At 43.0% G+C, this 18,895-nt stretch overlaps 1 long non-coding RNA gene across 1 annotated transcript in view; it reads left to right on the top strand.

The window, feature by feature from the left end:
- LOC118929886 (uncharacterized) overlaps positions 1-11,376 on the top strand; it is a 32,659-nt gene extending 21,283 nt beyond the window's left edge. The window contains exons 2-3 of the long non-coding RNA XR_008992333.1: positions 5,539-5,617; positions 9,839-11,376. This is a non-coding gene — a long non-coding RNA (uncharacterized LOC118929886). The remainder of the gene's footprint in view (positions 1-5,538; positions 5,618-9,838) is intronic.
- The last annotated feature ends 7,519 nt before the right edge of the window (positions 11,377-18,895 follow it).

The following is an 18,895-nucleotide window of genomic DNA, read 5'->3' as shown; positions in this document are numbered from 1 at the left end:
CTTCCCAGTTTTGATGGATTAAATCGGAAAATGAAAATGTGTGTAGTGTGTTAAACTGAGGTATATCTATGTATTTAATCTATATACCTAAACTAATTTATATCTACATCTACAGTCACCTTCACATCTGTAGGTCTGTATCACCTATGCCTATACACACCTACATGCGTGTTGGGGGACATAGGTCGGGGTGGGAGAACTCTTCAAGGTCTGGAAACAAGCTTTGATTATTTATGGGTTTGACCCTGTCTCAGCGCAGACCCATCCGTCCTACTTCCTAGAGAAACTGGGAGGCAATAGGGTCATTTTTGTCAGAGAAAGACATGCATTCACACACCCACATGAATGGCAATATGGATGAGTTAGATGTGATGGAGCCTGAGGAAATGATTTGTCCGAGGCAGACAGTGGAAGAAAGGGAAAGAGGGAACATGATGAGGCCCCATTAGCCATTGCTAAGTCAGCTCGAGTCAGTTTATTTGACCTCACATGGTTATCTATCAGGACTGTGGGAAGGCTGAGTGGGGGTAGCCGTTAGGGCCTTGGGAGGAGGGAAGGAAGTCGACAAAGAGGAATGGAAGGCCCCTGAATTCTGTTTACATATACTGTCAGTCTGCCTATAATAATAATAGCTAACATTTGTTGAGCACCTACTATATGCCAGGAACTGCATAGAGTATTTTGTATCAGTCCATTTTCATGTTTTTTTTTTAAGATGGGAAAAATTACATCTTGATTTTTGTTAACTCCTAATGGATATTTAGCAGTTCATTCAATTATAAGCAACAGACTACAATATTATTGTCATCAGACCAGAACATTATTTTTAAAAAATAGAAGTATCATTGATATACAATCTTATGTTAGTTCCAGGTATACAACACATTGATTCAACATTTACACATATTATCAAATCCTCACCCTCACTTCTGTGGTTATTATCGTCAACATAGGAAGATGTTACAACATCATTGGCTATATTCCCCATGCTGTACAATTATCTCTGTAACCAACATATATTATGATTGAGAATTTTTGTGCCCCTTTATCCCCCTTGCCCTCCCTACCCACCCACCCTAATCCCTCCCCCATGGTAACCACTAGTCCCTTCTCAGTGTCTGAGTCTACTGCTATTTTGTTCATTCTGTTTTGCTTTGTTTTTATATCCCACAAATAAGTGAAATCATATGGTATTTGTCTTTCTCCTTCTGGCTTATTTCATTTAGCATAATACCCTCTAGATCCATCCATGTTGTTGCAAATGGCAGTTTTTTTTATGGCTGGATAATATTCCATTGTGTATATATACTACATCTTTGTTCATTCATCTATTGATGGACACTAAGGTTGCTTCCATATCTTGGCTATTGTAAATAAGGCAGTGATATACATAGGGGTGCATATATCTTTTCGAATCAGGGATTTTGTTTTCTTCAGGTCAATTCCTAGAAGTGGAATTACAGGTCTAATGGTATTTCTATTTTTAGTTTCTTTAGGAAACTCCATACTGCTTTCCATAGCAGTCATGCCAATTTACATTCCTACCAACAGTGTAGGAGGGTTCCCCTTTCTCCACGTCCTTGCCAACACTTGTCATTTCTTGTCTTTTGGATAGTGGCCATTTTAACTGGTTTGAGGTATTAACTCATTGTAGTTTTGATTTGCATTTCCCTGATGATTAGCGATGTGCCTATTGGCCACCTGTATTTCTTCTTTGGAGAAATGTCTGTTCAGGTCCTCCAGCCATTTTTTGATCAGGTTATTATTATTTTTGATGTTGAGGTATATGAGTTCTTTATATATTTTGGATGTTAGCCCCCTATTGGATGAATCATTTATGAATATATACTGTAGAGTGCCTTTTTGTTCTGCTGATGGTGTCCTTTGCTGTACAGAAGGTGTTTAGTTTGATATAATTCCACCTGTTCATTTTTTTTTTTGTTTCCCTTGCCTGAGGAGATGTGCCCAGGAAAAAATTGCTCATGCTTATGTTCAAGAGATTTTTGCCTATGTTTTCTTCTAAGAGTTTTATGATTTCATGTATTACATTCAGGTATTTGATCCATTTCAAGTTTACTTTTGTGTTTGAAGTTAGACAGTATCCAGTTTTCATTCTCTTCATGTAGCTGTCCAGTTTTCTCAACACCAGTTATTGAAGAGGCTGTCTTTCCCTCACTGTGTATTCATGGCTCCCTTATTATATATTAGTTGACCATACATTTGTGGGTTTATATCTGGGCTTTTTGTTCTGTTCCATTGATCTATGGGTCTGTTCTTGTGCCAGTACCATACTGTTTTGATTACTGTAGCTTTGTGGTATAGCTTGAAGTCAGGGAGCATAATACCCCCACTTTTATTCTTCTTTCTTAGGATAGCTTTGGCTATTTGGGGTATTTTGTGGTTTTATATGAATTTTATAATTATTTTATTCTAGTTCATTGAAAAATATTGGTATTTTGATAGGGATTGCATTGAATCTGTAAAGTAAATTATGTTGGGCAGGATGGCAATTTTGACAATGTTAATTCTTCCTATCCATGAGCATGAGATAGATTTCCATTTATTTGTGTCTTCTTTAATTTCTCTCATGAGTGTCTTACAGTTTTTAGAGTACAGATAGGTCTTGCATTTCCTAGGTTAGATTTATTCCTAGGTATTTTATTCTTTTTGATGCAATTGTAAATGGGGTTGTTTTCCTGATTTCTCTTTATGCTAGTTTGTTGTTAGGATATAGGAATGCAACAGATTTCTGTGTATTAATTTTGCAACTTTGCTGGATCCAGTTATTAGTTCTAGTAGTTTTTTGGTGGAGTCTTCAGAGTTTTCTATATATAATATGTCATCTGCAAATAGTGACAGTTTAACTTCTTCCTTACCAATTTGGATGCCTTTCATCTCTTTGTTGTGTCTGATTGCCATGGCTAGGACATTTAGTACTACGTTGAATAAAAGTGTTCAGAGTGGACATCCTTATCTTGTTCCTGATCTTAGAAGAAAGCTTTCAGCATTTTGCCATTAAATATAATGTTAGCTGTGGCTTGTCTTACATGGCCTTTATTATGTTGAGGTACGTACCCTCTATACCCATTTTATTGAGAATTTTTATCATGAATGGACGTTGAATTGTTTCACATGCTTTTTCAGCATCTATTGAGATTATGTGGTTTTATCCTTCTTTTTGATAATGTGATATATGATATTGATTGATTTATGAATATTATACCATCTTTGCATCCCTGGAATAAACCCACTTGGTTGTGATAGATGATCCTTTTGATGTATCTTTGAATTTGGTTTGCTAATATTTTGTTGAGAATTTTTGCATCTATGTTTATCAGGGATATAATTTTCTTTTTTTGTAGTATCTTTGTCTGGTTTTGGTTTTAGAGGATGTTGGCCTCATAGAGTATGTTTGGAAGTATTCCGTCCTCTTCTACTCTCTGGAATACTTTAAGAAGGATGGGTATTAGCTCTCACAGTATTATTCTTTGTCACCCCAGAACTCACAGATGTTGAGTTGAAGAGACCTGAGACTACATATCTGCAGAAGGATATGGGCTCCTCCTCTCCTTTGGTGTTGCAAGCTACATGGATACAAATGGTATTTTTTTCATTGCTTTTTGAGCCATGTCAACGTAACTACTAAAGAAAGATGCCTGGAATGCTGCCAGAGAGGAGTCAATAGGAGTGAAATGTTCAGGTTGTCACTGGTAGAAATTTCCACGTATGTGTCTTTGGGCTAATAGGCCAATTTATTAGACTCATACAGAAGTCTGAAAAGGGCCCCACTTAACTAGTCTGTCTCATTTACTTATTTGTTTTGTTTTTCCACTCTTCATTCATTCTTGTTGTTGATATATAATTCACCCTGAAATTCACCCTTTTGAAGTGTATGATTTGGTAGTTTTTGGTATATTCACAAGGTTGTACAACCATCACTACCCTCTAATTTAGAACATTTTGTCACCCTTAAAATGCCCACCGTTTATCATAAACCCCATACTCCACTCCAGTCCCTGGCCGGGAAACCACTAATCTGTTCTCTGGTTTTCAATGTTTTGTAATTTTCATGGTACGAGTCTTGTACTTCTTTTGTTATATTCATTTACTTTACGAAAATATTTACTGAAGGACCTTTTCCAGTGAGGAGTATTTTGACTGATAACCTTCTTTGTTTTAACAGTAACACTGTAAAGAATTTGAGACCTTTGAAATGTTTGAAGATTTTACTCATATATTCAAATTACTCATCATTCCTATGATTAACATTTTTTATCCAATCCTGAAACTATAATTTCATTTCAACAGCCTTGTCTAATACAGTAAAAGCCATATGCCAGTGCTATATCTCATAGCTGTGTTCTCTAAAGACCAGAGTTAATACAAATAAATTAAGACAGTGTATCAGTTTGGAATGCATATGGATGCAAGCAACAGAAAGTCCTATTTTAGAGGCTGACGCCAATAAAGATTTGTTTTTCCTATGAGCATAAAGTTAATGTGGAGACATACTGGGGCTGTTTTTAGTGATCATCAGGAACCCAGGCTCTTTCCATTTTCCTGTTCCTCTATCCTTAACACAGACTTTAATTCTCAACCTCTTGTCTCCTGGTTGCAAGATGGCTGCTACAACTCCAGGCTTCACACTTATGTCCCAGGCAAGAAGGGAGGAAGGGTGGAAGGATGAAGAGCTTCCCCTTAGCAAGTCCTTACCTTCTTATTTAGGAGGAGAAGCCCCTTTCCCCTGCCCCACCCAGGGCTTAGAAAGCCAACCAACAGTGTCTTTATATTAACTATCTTATTTAATCCCTTTCAAAATTATCTGAGGTAGGTAATCCTTTCTCTGCTTTATCTGCTTTGCAGATGTGGAATTCTAGACTTAAAGAACTTCTGTAACTTTCCCAAGGTCACACTGTCAGTGTCAGAACTGAGACTAACAGTGATAACATATTATACTTCTCTAGTTTATGTTTTATCATTGTATATAAAGTACTTTCCCCTTTGTTTTTTCATTTGGGTCTCACAGAATTCAAGATGCACAAGGCAAGTATTAGAATGTCCTCCTTTTGTTGAAGAAGAACTTGAGATCCAGTGATGGACATAATGACTTGCCTGAGGCACCCACCCGGCAACTTTCGGAGCTGGGATTTAATCCCAGGTCTAGTGTCCTGGCTTCTCAACCCCACTGGCTAGGTGTGGTCAGAGAGCAATTGTTCACTGAGGGAAACACACACACAGAAAGAAAAGGTAGAAACTGACTTCATATGCTTCAGTTTTGCAGAGGCCAAGTTTTGGGGGCTTTTCTGTTGTTTCCCTTGTAGGGGTGGGGGAGTGTGTCTGGGATGATCACTGACACTTGGCCATGGAATACGCCATGCATATGAAGGTGGTCTGTGTTCCTCTTTTTACCAGCTGGTTTCACTCTTGTGTGTGTGTGTTTTCCAGCTTCACTTGCAAATGGGTACCTGGTGACTGAAGGGGAATTTCCTAGAAGGAAAAGTCAGACTTTATCTTATGTATTATCTTCTTTGAACACAGGTAACACCGAGGAATGGATGTTTCTTGACAACCCAGCCTGATTAAATAGTAAAAGGAAAGAAAAGAAAATCAACTCCAAGTGAGTTTTCTGTTGGCCTTGATAGAATTAAATATGCTTAAAAAATCCCCAGCTCATTCATATTCTTAAAGCCTTTGTGTAACATGAAAAATATGGCTCTGAGCTCTGACCTCAGAGGCTGGGTCATGGGTCTTTGAGAAAAATCTGTGAGTGATCTACAACAGAACACACACGAGGGCTCGAGCCACAGCAGAGCGATGAGCACCAGCTACCACCAGTTCACCAGTGGGCTACCGAAATAGACCTCTGGCTTGTTCCCTGCCTCTGCCCTTGCCTTTTTGTAACCTGTGTTCAACACAGGGAGTAGAGGGAACCTTTTTAAGGATGGGAGACCAATTACGGACCTTCTCAGTTCTCAGATTCCCCAGACCACCGTCCTGCTCAGAGTGAGCCTCGGGTCCTTATGGTGGTTTATGAGCTCTCTGGGTTCATCTACCCCTCTCCCTGGCTAACTCCACTTTGGCCACGTCAGTCTCCGTTCTGCTTCTGGAACACAGCAGGCAGGCTCCCATCTCCAGGCCACTCCTACCATCTTGGTGTAAGATAAATTCTAGCCGAAATAAGCAGGCGACGAGAGGCAACAAAGGGCCAGGCAGTTTATTTGAGCGTAATTCCCGGGTGAGGTTCACCAGTCTACGTAAATGGAGGCTGGGGAAGTTGCACCCAGTCAGGGAGGTGGGGGCTTATAAGGGGCTAGGAGGGGGAGGAGTGGGCAAGCTATCCTAGGGGGCGTGGAGAGGTATGATTGGCTAAAGGTGACATAATAGACAACTAGAAACTTTTTTCCTTCCAAGAGGGAGGAGGCTGACATCCGGGTCTTAGTTGGCACATCAGGATGGAATTCAGGGAGAGCTGTCCCCTTTCCATGTAAGGCACGGACCTTGGCGTCTGGTCTGTTCTCCCCCTATGGCATCTCTCTGTTCTGTTTGCATGTCCTTGTTTGTCCTTCCTCCAGCCTAACACTTGGTTCTTCCCTCTGCCCAGGACATTGTCCCTCGGATGCTCACACGGTTCACTCTCTCACATCCCTCGGATCTTTGCCCACATGTTTCCTTCTCAGGGAAACCTCCCTGATTACCCCACTTAGAATTGCAGTGATCCTCCAGTCCCATGCCCATCATACCTTCTGTGCAGTTTCAGGGTGACCATTCCCATCGATTAGGAACTGAATGGTGTCCCTGAGCTTGTCCAACTCGTGCTCCTACCATCCCACTTCTGGCTTTATTTTTCTCCATAACACTTAACCACCTTTAAGATGACTACCCCATTTTCTTTGTTATTTGTTTTGTTTATTACCCGATTTTTCCCCACCTGTGGGTTGAAAGTAAGTTCTGTAAGCATAGGGATTTTGTCTCTTTTTTCCACTACTATGTCACCAGTGTCTAGAACAGTGCCCAGTACATAGTAGGTACTGCATATAGATTTGTGAATGAATAACTGACAGCCTTGTTTCCTCCTTTTTAATCTTATGCCTTTCATTTTTCTAATTATATTATTACACAGACTGGAACATCCTGAATTATGTTGAACAGAAGCAGAGAAAACTGTTATCTTTGTCTTTCCTGTTTTACAAGGGACTGCTTCTAACATGTATTAGGTTTGTTACAGATTTTTTTGTAGGTGCTTTTTATTGGGTTAAGTTTCTTTCTATTCCTAGTTTGCTGAAAATTTAAAACAATTATTAATAGTTGTTGAATTGTATTGGATGATTTTTCTTTAGCTGTCTCCTGAGATCATGTATTGTTTTTAGTATGTTAATATGATTAATTACATTAGCATATTTTCTAACATTACACCAACCTTGCATTTCTGGAAATTAGGGGGAATGCAAGCACAACATGGCAATCTCACTGAGTTGAGGAGACAGAAATAGGCATTCAAAGAGGCTGAAGCAATTGGAATTTGCAAAGCAGAGTCACAGAGAGGAGGCTTGTATGCAGAGAAAACGTTCTAAAAATCTGGAGACTGATACTGAATACTAAGCCACATGTATGCAGAGTGAAATGCCATGAGGCTGGTAAAAGGACAGCTAGAGAACCGTAAACCAAACAATTCATAGAGTTCACATAGGCCTGGAAAATATTCTGGTTCCAACAGCTAGAGTGGAGCATCCTCATTGAATACATAGGGCATTCATGGAGATTCCAGAAGGGTCTGCTTTAGCAGTTGGGCTAAACTATTACTAGAGTAAGGTTATTAAAGACCTGCCCCAGCGAAATTAATAATATACTTGAAATAATTAAGCTCATCTGCAAGTAACCTAACTGCCTGTTAGAACCAAGTCTAATACTCTTGAAAAGAAGGTAATAAAACCTAGCATTCAACCATGTAGAATACAAAATGTCCAGCATCCAATTAAAAAATTATTGGACATAAGAATAGGCAGTAAAATGTGATCCATAATCTGGAGCAAAATCAGTCAATAGAAACAGACTCAGAAATGACAGAGATGATATGATTAAAGACAAGGCCTTTATAACACCTATTGCAAGTATGCTCAAAGATGTAAAGGAAATTACTTAAGTAAAGAGAAGCACAAAATATAAAAAACAAACAAATGGACTTTTTAGAGCTGAAAACTTCAATATGTGAAATGAAAATTTAACCAGTTGGGATTAACAGCAGATTAGATTCTACAGAAGAACAGATCAGTGAATTTATAAACATGGTGACAATTGCAATCCACAGTAAGACCCAGAAGGAAAAAAGGGAACCCACCAGACCCTCTCTGACCTATGGAACAATATCAAGCAGTGTGATTGTGTGTGTAATTGGAGTCCCAGAGAAAGAAAGTCAGGAAATAAATATATTTGAAGAGATAATGGCCAAAGCTTTTTCACATTTGATGAAAACCATAAACGCACAGATCCAAGGCACTCAAACAATTCCAAGCTGAATAAACACAAAGAAAACCAAACTAAGACACATAACCAAACTGCTGAAAACCAGTGACAATGAGAAAAATCTTTAAAAATTCCAGGGGGGAAAAAAGATATATTAAATATGGAAGAACAAAGGTTAAAATTACAACAAATTTCTTGTCAGAAACACCACAAGCCAGAAGACATCAGAACAACGTCTTTAAAGCACTGAAAGAAAAAAATACCGTCAATCTAGAATTCTTTATTTAATCTAATGTTTTTCACAAAACATTTTCAAATACACAAAAGCTGAGCAAATATGTTCCCTGTAGATAATGAACTACAAGAAATATTGGAAAATATTCTTCAGGCAGAAGGAAATGATACCAGAGGGAAACCTAGTATACATAGGAATGAAGACTTCAGACGAGGGAGAGTAGAAAAGAGTTCATTTAAAAATTTTCTATAGAAGTAATTGACTGTTTAAAGCAAAATAAACCTTATATTGTGTTTATAACATGTGGATGTAAAATGTAGGACACCAATAGCATGAAGGTTTGGAGAGGAGAAAATAACACCACAACATTTCTTAAACTCTTTTGTAGGTTGAATGATCATCAGCTATGTTCTGGCCAGTGAGATCTGAGCAGATACGTGTGTCACTCCCGGGAGATGCAAAGAGAGGAAGCATGCCTTTCTTCTCTTCCTCCTCCTCCTTCCTGCCTGGTGCTCTGGAAATTATTCTGGACAAAGATATTAGGAGACTGTGAAAAACCTTATATCAATTTTCACACTCAAAAAAAAAAGAATACATTTCTAGAAAAAAAAATCACTAAGTCAAGGAAAAGTAGAGACTTGAAACAGGTACTTGTACACTGCTGTTCATAGCAGCGTTATTCACAATAATGAAAAGGTGAAAATAATGTGAATGTCCAGTGATAAATAAATAAATGTGGTGTATCCATACAATGGAATATTATTGCGCCTTAAAAAGGATTGAAATTCTGACACATTCTACAACATGAACCTGGAAGACATTATGCTAATAAAAGAAGTCAGACACAAAAGGACAAATATTGTATGATTCCTCTTAGTTGAGTGCAGGATGGTCACATTCATAGAGACAGAAAGTAACATTGAGGTTACCCAGGCCTGGGGGCAGGGAGGAAATTGGGAGTTGCTGTTTAATGGGGACACAGTTTCTCTTTGGGAAAATGTCCACTTCCGGAGCTGGATGGTGGTGATGGTAACAGAAAATATGAATGTACCTAATGCCACTGAACTATACACTTAAAAATTATTGAAAGGGTAAATTTTATGTATATTTTACCAGAATAAAAACATTTTTTTTCCTTTTTAGGTGTTTTGGAGCAGGAGGCTTTTTCCCTCGAGCTGGACCTCCATTGTGCTAGAAATGGAATGCTGGCCTTCGCATTCTAAAACTTCCAGCTCAGTGACTTCTGCTCTGTACTTGTCCTGTCTTGGCATTTAATGTAACTGGAAGAAAGAATGTGTGCAACTGTATAATGTTAGAGCAATCAGCCAGTAGGAGGAGTGGGCGTAACTTCTGTTCCCGGTGGGAAGCCTGTTCATAAAGAAGAGAGAAGCCCCTGACAGCTGAAAGCCCCTCTGCCTTGTCCCCAGGCCATTTTCCCCGTGAACTGGCAAACGCAGTCTGTGCAGCCACCCTGTGTGCACCAGCCTTGCTCCCCGATGAGAGCTTCTGGTGGGGACGACATCCACGTGGCAGAAGGCTGTGAGCGGGGCCCTGGGTGAAGCCAGCTGCTGCGGCCGCCTTTCAGACCTCTCTCTGCAGGGAGCTGTTCTTTCCTGACAGCGTCTACCTTCAGAATCACCTGAGCCTCAGCAGTGCACCAGGTTTTCACTTTGCAGCACCGCACATTCCAAATCCCCGTGCAGGGAGGCCTCGCCCAGATTCCAGATGAGCGCCTCAGCAGCCCTGGCTCCTCCCGTACACCTTCCCCGGCTTCTGAGTGTTTGTGCCTCGTGACTTTGAGCTGTGGAGGCATCAGGCAGGGACGTGCCTGTGTTTGCACCTGACAACACCGGTCTGGGAGGAGAGGTAGGTTTCTTCCTCATCCCAAGCACATTTTTGCAGCTGTCCTGGTTCTGCCGCCAGAAGCAGTTACAACAGAGGGAGTTCGCCCATGGGCTTTGGGCCGAGCCTCTTCTGCAAGGGTAGCTCCAGGTGCCCCCCCAAGCTGCCTCACGAACCTTTCAAAGGCTTCCGAGCCTCCTCTTAGCATGGCCCACCCTGACTGTCCTGCTTAATTGCTTCACGTCCCCTCTACACTGCAGCCCAGGTGGACTGCTCGACCTCCCACCACAGCCCAACCACTCGGGCTCTGTCTGGGCCGTTTGTCCTTGTGGTGCCTGGCCACTCATCCTGCTGGCCCCTGTGTGTTAGTGTTCTCCAGAGAAACAGAACCAACAGGGTATGTATACAGTAGATAGAGAATAGACAGATAATTTAGGTGGGTGATTTAGATAAACAGATGCAGATCTTTCCATAGATACCAGTATCTGTATCTATCCCTCCCTCCCTCCCTCCATCCATGCATCCACCCATCTACAGAGATTTATTTTAAGGAACTGGTGTGCATGATTGTGGCACCTGGTAAATCTGATATCTTCAGGGCAGGGGGCAGGCTGGACCCCTAGGGAGAGTTGACATTGAGCCCAAATGGGCACCTTTCGGTCAAGTGCAGTTAACCCTTTACACCACAGTGCTGGGTGCACCCTCCCCCGCACCTGGTGGGTGCTTGCGGCTTTCTCTGACCCTTCAGCCCATGCCCTTTCTCTGTTCTCCATGCCTGCCCTGCAGGCCCCTTTTTCCCTGACCCGCTAATTCTTCTCCTCCCCTGATGGTGCTTACTTGGACTGATGGGAACACTGATGGATTTGTGAGTCAGGCAGATCCACGTTCAAATTCAGACAACCTGCTCCTCATGGGTGATGTCGACCAAGTCGCTTCGGCAGTCTGAGCTCCGTATCCTCATCGTGCAGTGGTGGTGAGATGCCCCCTCTCGGGACATGCGGAGTCCCAGGCGCAGAGTGGATGCTTCATGGGCCCTGACTTCCTTTTCTCACCATGACCGAGTGCTACCCCTCTGTCACAGTGAGCCCTGCTCTCACCGTGACCATGGATGGAAGACTCGATATTGGTGTGCTGGTCAGGGTTGTCCTGAGAAACAGAGCCAATGGGAGTCTATGGAGAGGTTGGCACCAGAAAGTCGGAAGTCCACAGGGCAGGCCGTAAGCTGGCAGTTCCGGCAAGAGTCGATGTTGCAGGCTGGAATGTGAATGCAATGTGAGGCAGGAGTCCTTCCTCCCTGGGAACCTTGGTGTTTGCTCTTAAGGCCTTCGACTGATTGGATGAGGCCCACCCACATGTTGGAGGGTGATCTGCTTGACTCAGTGTCTACTGATTTAAATGTTAATTGCATGTACAGAGTACCTTCACAGCAACTTCCAGAGTGATATTTGACCAAACAACTGGGCACCATAACCTAGCCAAGTTGACACGTAAAATTAACCTTCATATCCTCCTTCAAGGCTCACTGCCAAGTTGTGGTTTGAAATGGCTAGCATTGGTTGAGTATTTACTACCTACCAGATTACTGTTAAGTGCTTTATTTGGCTTGTTTAATCCTCATAACAGCTATATGAGGTAGGTTCTATTTTAATACTCAGTTTGAAGAGCAGAGAGCTTTGGCGGAGAGAAGTTACTGCTCAAGGCTGCACAGCAAGCTGGGGGTCTACGGTCTGAAGCCAGGCAGTCCCACTGCAGAGCCCACTGCTTTAGCCTCACAGGGTCCTGCATCTTCCAGAATCCCCAAGACACTCCGTCCCCTTCCCCAAGCCCTTCTGGGACTTGCAGGCCTCCCTTATTCATGTTTTATTCCCTTCTCTGCTTGTTAGGAGCAGACAGTGTGTTTGAAAAAAATTGAAGTCCAGAACTGGGTGTGACCAGGTGTCTCTGACCTCCACCCTGAGCCAGTGAGGAAGGAGACCTACCAGTTCCCTGCCATGACCTTGTGTGGGCAGTCAGGACATTCCCGCATGGCCAGTCCCTGGCTGGGCACTGGTGGGGCCAAGCCTCCTGCAAATGGCACTGTGACCACAGCCTGAGCTGATAGGGAATGAAGAGGAAGCTTCAGCTCTGGCCTGAACTGTCCAGTGAGGTTGGCTCCCCTGTCCCCAACCTGTCCACTGTGGTCTGGCTGATACTTAAGCAGCCCAGGAATGTGATTTTAGGCTAACCTGGCAGCACTGCCCTGGCCCTTAAGGATTAGCTTGCTTTCCCCAACCTCCCTGAACTTCAGGAACCACTGATCCTGCCCTGTCCAGCTTGCTTGCTGCCCTGGGAGCCCGCATGCTGGCCCTTCCCTGATTCTTGGGTGATGGGCTGCCTGGCCTTGGCCTCACCCCCTGCCTGCCTGAGGTCTGGCTCATCCTCGCACTGTGGCTGAAGCAGCTGTCCCCACTGAAGAACGAGGTGACACTGCAGGCCCAAACCTACCTCCTTTCTGTGGCAGGTTGAATAGTACCCTCAAAGGATACATGTAAATCCTGACCCTTGGTTCCTGCAAATGTGACCTTATTTGGAAAAAAGGGGTCTTTGCAGGCATCATTGACCTATGGATGTTGAGAGGAGATGGTCCTGGATTGCCTGGGTGGGCCCTAAATCCAGTGACATGTCCTCATGAGTGTCTAAGAGAATATGTGGATATTGCTCCCAAATTGTAACTCTATTCCTAGAAACTGTAAGCATATGGCCACCAAGAGCAATGTGATTCTTAGAACCAAAGGCCATCTTCTGTGTGGAACAAGAGTTGGCAGTTAGTCAAGAGCATTATTTGGGAATATCTTGGAGTCTTATATAGGGCTCTGCTGCCCACTGCACATGGGAAGGCGTTGCCCCTGCCCCCCGCCCCCCGAAGGCTCCAGAGGAGGATCCTTCCCGCCCCTTCTGCTTCTGGTGGCTCCTGGCCAAGCTTGGCGTGTCTTGGCTGGTAGACACGTCTCTCTAACCTCTGCCTCCACCTCCACATGGCTTTTGTCTTCCTATGTGTCTGTGTCCTCTCTTCTTCTTTTAAGGATACCCATCATTGGATTTAGGGCCCATCCTAATCCAGTATGACCTTGTCTTAACTAATTATATTTGCTGAGACCCTCCTTCCAGACAAGGTCGCATTTGGCAGTTCCAGGTAGGTGCAAATTTGGGGCAGGGGGCACTCCTCAACCCAGTAAACAGTTGTCACGAGCAGTTTTCTTTGATTTACTGTATGGGTCCTCGCTGTTACCCACAGCACGGCATGGGAGCAGCCATCTAGCAGGACCTGGAGCTGACAGTTCTGAGTGACAGACACTATGCTTTACTCTTGCTGGGTCAGCCAACCAGCTCCTTCTTATTTCAAATGTGATTGAAAGACTGGTCCTGCCTGGCTCACAGAGTCATATATTTTAGCCTTAGGTTCAACCCTGAGCCTCTACAATGCATGTAGTGGAAAAAGCTATAAACTTATTAGCATTATTATAAATCCAGGGAGAGGAAATCCTGGGGCAAAATACCTCTAAAAACTGAAATCAGCCAAAGGGAGAAATAAAGTTTAAAACCCATTTATTGCTTAAAACTCCAGTTTGGAGCCTTCTCTCTTTCCTGCTCCAGCAGAAGCAAAACCAGCCCTCCCCCTCACCTCTCAGGTACAGATAAGCCCTCCGTGCCCAGGTAATTATCCACTGATATGGAGATGAACTTCTCTCCACCCCTGAGGGAAGATGCAAATGCACTAAAGCCATACTTCTTTCTACCTCTGAACACCTATTGGTATGCAGATATACTAAAGCCAGGAGATATATTCTGGATATATTACACTTTTACTCAGTTATATAAAATGCTACTTTGCTTAATAAAAGTAATTGAGAGTTTATTTTGCACACATCTTACCTCCTTTAATTCCCATATATGCATTCATTCCGTAAGGTGTCTCTGGGTTCTCCACCTAGCACAGCAGGAAGACTCCTGGATTATAGAGGAGCCTTCAGGGGATTTTGGTGCTCTTCTCTAATAGGCCTTCATTTGCTTTGCCCAGACACCTGGTCATCTGCCAGCGGGAAGGCAGCTGCTTGAGACTTGTGACCAGCCACCTGGGTGGAGAAGTCAATGGCGAAAAACAAAATGTGAGTCAATTTCTACAAACTCACCCTCATCAGTTGAAAGAAAAAAGGAATCAGCACTTGTAACTGTAGCTTGGGACACATGAGCAGGGGAGCCATCTTCCAGTGGATGGTCCTCCAACCAAAAACAATGTGGGTGTTGCTGATATTGTAGAGGCTGGTGTAAAGAGAATGGGCAGAGCTCCACCAGTAAGCTGCTCACATCAAAGCCAGTCACACCGGTCACCCTTTGTGACATCTGATACCCTGGAGCTGAGGCCCCCAGCAGCTGGTTGAACATGAGTGTGAGGGAGGGCGAGATGAGGTGATGAGGCTGGCGAGCCTTTCTGAAAGCTTTTGTAGATTTTGTACGGATACATTCTGATTCACACCGCACGCATCCAGGTGGAAATTCACACATCACAGGTGGAGACAAAACCCTGCAGATCAGGCAGCAACCTGCAATGGATGGTCGGAGAAAGCAGTTGCATTGGTCCCATATCTGCTGGGTATCAGGCACCTTCAGCTTTGTGGGGGCCAAGGAGAAGGGGCCCAGCACCCTACAGCGACTGCCCTCCAGGTCGTTGCATTATGAGCACCTAGTTTGCCTCCTTTGTTAACTCTCCCTCACAGGTGATCTGTCACCAAGCCTAATGATTCCATTTACTTCACCCGTCTCCTCCTGCAGCGTCTTTCTAGCTTCTAGAGAGCTGGGTATCACTGTACACACAGCCTAACGCCTGGTGCTGGGCACCTCATCCCCAGTCCCGAGGGTTCACGGGAGGACTCACGCACTGACCTGGAGACCAGGGAGGCACGGGCACTCTATAGGTCTCAGCAGCAGAGAAGGCTACCTGCTGCTTCCAGAAGACATGCAAGAGACATGCAGGGAGGTGGGTGTGACCCTTAGCCATGTCAAAAAGTCTGACACGACTAAATAGTTTACAAAGGCCAAAGCCATCACAAATGGCTGGTGAATCGGGGATCTGAGGGGGGAGGAAGAATGCAGACAGGCAATCTTCCAGATTATTAAAGGAAACCAGGGAGCGGGAGCGCAGGTCTGCTTTAAATAGGGGAAATGTAAACCACGGGTGCTGCCTCCCCAGGCTTCCTGTGCAGCTGGGGCAGGAGGAGACCGCGGGGTACCAGGGGGTGCTGAAGGGCCACAGCCGCGAGGCCTACGAAGGGTGATACCAGGGCCGTTCGGAGGGGCGTGGCTTTGTGTCAGACCTGGCTTTGAATCTGAACTCCGTCTCCAGCCTTTCGTGTGACTTTGGGCATGTCACTCTTCAATCCCCACTTGCACATCCCTAAAATAGGGACAATAATGTGGTTGTGGTAAGGACCATGTAGGTCACAGTGAAAGTGTCCAGTGGGTTTCTGACTCTGATGACATGTTTGGTCAGTGTTAGTTTAAGTTTATGATTAGTATCTCCACTCTTGTGACCCTCTTTCTCCACCTGTACGTGCCTGGCACATAGTGGATGCTCAATAAAGGTTTATTTTTATTTTTTAAGTTTAAAAATTTTTTGTTTTGAAACGATTTTGAAGGTGCAGAAACACTGGAGTTCCTCTATATCCTACATCAAGCATCTCCTGATATTAACACCGTGCATAATCACAGAACAATGATCAAAACCAGGAAGTTAATGTTGCACAATGTGATGCCACTAACTAGGCTCGGACCATACTGGAGCTCCCCCACTTTTCTGTTTCAGATTCTACAGCTGGGTCCCATGTTCCCTTGTATTCTCCCATTTGTGGTAGTTCCTCAGTTTCTGTCTTGTGACCTTGACACTTCTGATGATATTGGTCGTTTACTTGGAAGAAACACTTCTCAGGTTGGGTTCCTTTGATGTTTTCTCATGATTAGATTGAGGTGGTGCACTTTGGGTAGAAATACCACAGCTGCAATGTTGGGTAACTGTTTTTTTTCTTTTTTCTTTGTTGTGGTAAGATACCCATGACATAAAATTTACCATTTAAACCATTTTAAAGTGTACAATTCAGTGGCATTTAGTACATTCAGTGTTGTAACTGCCATTTCCAACTACTTTCAGAATGCTTCTGTCACTCCCAAGAGAAACCCCCTACTTTGCCCATTCACCTCACCCCGGCCTCTGGACAACCACCAATCTATTTTCTGTCTCTACAGGACTGCCTATTCTGGACATTTCATACAAGTGGAATCATACAATATGGTCTTTCCTGACTGGCTTCCTTCACTCAGTATCCTATTTTTGAGGTTCATGGGGGTCTTTCATGAATAAGTCTTTCATTCCTTTATTTTTTATTTTTTATTATTTTTATTTTGGTATAATTAATCTATGATTACATGAGGAACATTATGGTTACTAGACTCCCCCCATCACCAAGTCCCCCCCACATACTCCATTACAGTCACTGTCCATCAGCGTAGTAAGATGCTATAGAGTCACTACTTGTCTTCCCTGTGTTGTACAGCCCTCCCCGTGCCCCCCCATTATGTCTGCTAATAGTAATGCTCCCACTTTTTTTCCCCTTTATCACTCCCTTCCCATCCACCCTCCCCAGTTCCTTTCCCTTTGGTAACTGTTAGTCCATTCTTGGGTTCTGTGATTTTGCTGCTGTTTTGTTCCTTCAGTTTTTTTTCTTTGTTCTTATATTCCACAGATGAGTGAAATCATTTGATGCTTGTCTTTTTCTGCCTGGCTTATTTCACTGAACATAATACCCTCTAGCTCCATCCATGTTGTTGCAAATGGTAGGATTTGTTTTCTTCTTATAGCTGAATAATATTCCATTGTGTATATGTATCACATCTTCTTTATCCATTCATCTACTGATGGACACTTAGGTTGCTTCCATTTCTTGGCTATTGTAAATAGTGCAGCCATAAACATAGGGGTGCATCTGTCTTTTTTCAAACTGGGCTGCTGCATTCTCAGGGTAAATTCCTAGGAGTGGAATTCCTGGGTCAAATGGTATTTCTATTTTTAGTTTTTTGAGGAACCTCCCCACTCTTTTCCATAATGGTTGAACTAATTTATATTCCCACCAGCAGTGTAGGAGGGTTCCCCTTTCTCCACAACCTCACCAACATTTGTTGTTGTCTTTTGGATGGTGGCGATCCTTACTGGTGTGAGGTGATATCTCATTGTGGTTTTAATTTGCATTTCTCTTATGATTAGCGATGTGGAGCATCTTTTCATGTGTCTGTTGGCCATCTGAATTTCTTCTTTGGAGAAGTGTCTGTTCAGATCCTGTGCCCATTTTTTAATTGGATTATTTGCTATTTGTTTGTTGAGGTGCATGAGCTCTTTATATATTTTGGATGTCAAGCCTTTATCGGATCTGTCATTTACGAATATATTCTCCCATACTGTAGGGTACCTTTTTGTTCTATTGATGGTGTCCTTTGCTGTACAGAAGCTTTTCAGCTTGATGTAGTTCCACTTGTTCATTTTTGCTTTTGTTTCCCTTGCCTGGGGAGATATGTTCATGAGGGAGTTGCTCATGTTTATGTCCAAGAGATTTTTGCCTACGTTTTTTTCTAAGAGTTTTATGGTTTCATGACTTACATTCAGGTCTTTGATCCATGTCGAATTTACTTTTGTGTATGGGGTTAGACAGTGATCCAGTTTCATTCTCTTGCATGTAGCTATCCAGTTTTGCCAACACCAGCTGTTGAAGAGGCTGTCATTTCCCCATTGTATGTCCGTGGCTCCTTTATAGTATATTAATTGACCATATATGTTTGAGTTAATATCTGGAGTCTCTGTTCTGTTCCACTGGTCCGTGGCTCTGTTCTTGTGCCAGTACCAAATTGTCTTGATTACTGTGGCTTTGTAGTAGAGCTTGAAGTTGGGAAGCGAGATCCCCCCCACACTTTATTCTTTCTTCTCAGGATTGCTTTGGCTATTCGGGGTCTTTTGTGGTTCTATATGAATTTTAAAACTATTTGTTCCAGTTTGTTGAAGAATGCTGTTGGTATTTTGATAGGGATTGCACTGAATCTGTAGATTGCTTTAGGCAGGATGGCCATTTTGACAATATTAATTCTTCCTAGCCAAGAGCATGGGATGAGTTTCCATTTGTTAGTGTCCTCTTTAATTTCTCTTAGGAATGTTTCATTCCTTTTTATGGCTGGATAATCTTTCACTATGTGGGCAGGCCACATTTTATTTCCTAATTCAACAGTGAAGCCTGGTGTGGGCCCTGGGGCTTGGCACAGAGGTGAGGGAAGGAGGAAGAAGAC

This window comes from Manis pentadactyla, chromosome 10 (genome assembly GCF_030020395.1).
Source record: "Manis pentadactyla isolate mManPen7 chromosome 10, mManPen7.hap1, whole genome shotgun sequence".
Taxonomy (NCBI): domain Eukaryota; kingdom Metazoa; phylum Chordata; class Mammalia; order Pholidota; family Manidae; genus Manis; species Manis pentadactyla.
Note: the sequence above shows the minus strand (reverse complement) of the source record. Positions and strands in the feature narration are given on the sequence as shown.